The sequence below is a fragment of the Chiloscyllium plagiosum genome, unplaced genomic scaffold, assembly GCF_037043375.1.
Source record: "Chiloscyllium plagiosum isolate Xiang-an unplaced genomic scaffold, Cpla_swu_hap1 HiC_scaffold_13, whole genome shotgun sequence".
NCBI lineage: Eukaryota > Metazoa > Chordata > Chondrichthyes > Orectolobiformes > Hemiscylliidae > Chiloscyllium > Chiloscyllium plagiosum.
Window position 1 is genome coordinate 45,090,627 of NW_028270151.1, and position 3,734 is coordinate 45,094,360.

Consider the following 3,734-nt stretch of genomic DNA (forward strand, 5'->3'; position numbering starts at 1 on the left):
CTGGCATATGGTTTGCTTGAATCTTATTTAAATGATGCATTATTACTAACTAATGATTCTCCTGCTCCAGACATATCGCTAGATGATAATTGTCAATTAAAAATACATCTTCTTTCACTTCTCAGCTATTTGAGGGGGTATTATAAGCTGTTAGGCAATTAAAGATTAATTAGAAAAGAGAAATCCTTGCACCACAATGATGACTATCTATTTCCTGGATTAATGATGTATAATTTGAACAACAGACATCTGCATTTGGCCAGATAGCAGCTCAACATTCATTCTGGTCCAGCAAAAGGTTGAATTTCATTTATCAAACAAACACAGCTTTTGTGGTCTCATGTATACCTGGAGCTGTCATCGTTTGTGGCATAGAACATTTGCTGGTGTCAAAAGAAAAGGAAGAACAGCAAAATTACAGTCAAAGTTTTGGATAAAAAGTATCATAGGAAGATGAGGTAGGAAAGCAGAGAATAGGTAATTCAATGCTCAGAGCTTGTATTTCATTGTTAGGTCATAAGGATTTTGTTACTTACGATGTTTCCCATCAGATTATACAGCATCAGTGACAGGACAAGTGGTGTCAGGTTATGTGAGCTGCTACTTAGAGCCAAAGTTGATAAACTACTCAAACTTTTAGCTGAAAGATTCACCTGTGGCCAGTGGTTATTTGTATGAGTAAAATCAAATTAATATGAAAGTGCTAATAAATAGGAAAATCAAATAAATATATTTAAGCAGGCCTGTTCAGTTTCTTCACCTTTTGTTGCAATTTCAGCAGTAAATAATCTAGGCATTTATTGCAGTTCATTTCTATTTACTCCAGGTACTTCAGGCTGGTAGGACACTTAATGTGAATAATGTCACATTAATGATTCCAATAATGTTTTGAAATGTGTGCGATTTGAGATTAAAAACCTTCATAATTGAAGGATTTGGAGCTATTCATTTCTTTGCATCAAGCAATGCAAAAATGGGAAAAATGTAAATGGATACATTTTGATGGGAAAATCAGAAAAAAAATGTAAAAAAGCAGAAGAATCTAGATGTATACGTGCAAAAGTCTAGTTGAGTTGTTATAGAGTCATAGAGATGTACAGCGTGGAAACAGACTCTGTGACCCAACTAGCCTATTCAGCCTCTCCCTGTAGCTCAAACCCTCCAACTTCGACAACATCCTTCCAAATCTTTTCTGAATCCTTTCAAGTTTCACCACATCTTTCCTATAGTTTTCATATACAGCCAGACATGACCGATCAAATGTCCTCTGCCTATTCTTTATTTTTTATTTATAAGGAAGACTTGCTTTAAAAAAAATTGTAATCATTAAATCATTCAATTTACTCCTTGTGATTACATTGTGGTATAAAATAGGAGGTGTCTTGGGAATTGGAATAATTGTTATGTTTTAAAACTTACAGCCTTGACATTTAGCTTCTCAATTGCATTCGCCAGGTCACCCTGTTCCTCTTGCTGCAGCTCAGGGAGGCAATGGTCCAATGTATTATCACTGGACTGTTAATCCAGAGACCCAGGCAGTATTCTCAGGACCTGAGTTCAAATTCCAACGAGTTTGAATTCAAGGAAAACCTGGAATTAACAGTTCAATGATGATCATTGTCAGGAAAAACCCATCTGGGCCACTAATGCCCTTTAGGGACGGAAACTGCCATCCTCACCTGGTCTGGCCTACATGTGACTCCAGAATCACAGCAATGTGATTAACGTTTAACTACCCTCTAGGCATTTAGAGAAGGGCCTAGCCACTAACACCCTCATCCCATGAATTATAGAGGTTTACAAAATTATAAGGGGCATGGATAGGATAAATAGACAAAGTCTTTTTCCTGGCATCAGAAAATTTAGAACTACAGGGCATAGGTTTAGGTTGAGAAGGGAAAGATATAAAACAGACCTAAGGGGCAACTTTTTCACACAGAATGTGGTACATGTATGGAATGAGCTGCCAGAGGACGTGGTGGAGGATGGTACAATTGCAACATTTAAAAAGCATTTGGACGGGTATATGAATAGGAAGGATTTGGACGGATATGGGCCGGGTGCTGGCAGGTGGGACTAGATTGGGTTGGGATAGCTGGTTGGCATGGACGGGTTGGACTGAAGGATCTGTTTCCATGCTGTACATCTCTATGACTCTAATAGATTACAAAGCAACAGTTTCTTTCATTCAAGTTAACCTTATAATAGATTGAGTTTGCCCAACCTTTTCCATTGGAAGACAGATCTCAGTTTTCCTCTCAAATAGGGGAGGGGGGGAATTGTAGGACAAAACTTAAGTATTGTTGAGAAAAGATCTGATTTGGCAAAGGGCTTTGTCTTTTACAAATCAGAACAGTCATAAGAATACTAATAAAGTGGAAAATTGTTATTGAGTTAAAAGAGAGTAATGATTGGTTGGCAGGTTTATTCTGATTAGTACAAGGAATTACCAGTTAGATGATGATGGACAGTTAACAGCTGAGCTTTGTTTAAATTTAAAACAGAAAGGTTGACTCTGATGGGATTGGAAAATGAGCCAGATAATGATGAATGTCCTGATGAGTACAACACAAAAATCTGAGAAAATGTGCCTTTCTTCAACAATACTCAAATATCATAAGGATAAGGTTTGATCCAACAGTAAACATGGATTTTAGAGAACAAAAAGAATTCCAAAGCAATAAATTAATAATTTAATAAATGAGTCATTGATGAAAACTTTTATTTTAGAAATTACAATGCATTAGAACTAATTGCTAAAATATTTTTTATCCCGGTGGTGAACACTCCAAGGTGGGCTTAGTGAAATTCAGATGAAACTGGATATCAACAGAAGGTTACCTTTCAAAGTGAGTTTGCTTCAGTTCTTGGCCTGCTTTCTGGAAAGGTATATGTGTTCTATCTCCCTTAATTGTGTTCATATACACTCTCACTTCCTCATTCCTCCCCATATTTACATGCACACTTCTCTTCTCACTCCACTCTTCCAACAAACACATAGTTTCATTCTCACTCCCTGCCACATAGAGACACACTCACAATCTCTATAATTCTCTCCCTTCCCTTAATAATTTTGTTAATTCAGTCTGTGGTTTGCTTATACAATGGACTACTGACCCACTCACCAACCCCAGCCTGGTTCCCTCATCAACATAGACTTTGCAATCTCTGCAGACTCACCGATGCTTCCAATGTCCAGGTCTCTGGCTCATTGAAGATAGAAATAGCCTCATAGCTCACTGGACCTCTGATCAGAAGCAATTTCTCTTCTAGTCAGCTCACTGCAAATGAGAGAAATGGCCTTTGCTTGGAGGAATATTCCTTTAAATCTCCCATGTACTGACCTGTATTTGAAAAATGGGTCACAGACTGGATGTGAGCTCTTGGCAGGCACATTGTAGTCCAGGAGTCACCTGTTGGACCAGCTTGTTTGTAGATAGTACACACTGCTGTCACTGTGTAGCAGTGGTAGGTAGTGTGCCATTCAGATAGGCTGCATTGTCCCAGATTGGTGTTGAACATCTTGAGATTTGTTGGACTGTTGTACTTATTCTGCCAAGAGGAGAATGTTCCATATTTATGCCTTGCAGATGGCGGATATGCTTTGGTGACTCAGGAGATGGGTTATTGCAGCAGAACTCAATCATTGCCTTACTCCGGTGTGACTCATGCTACTTGCTACCTAATACCCAAGCCTGAATATTACCCAGGTCTTCCTGCACATGGACATGGAC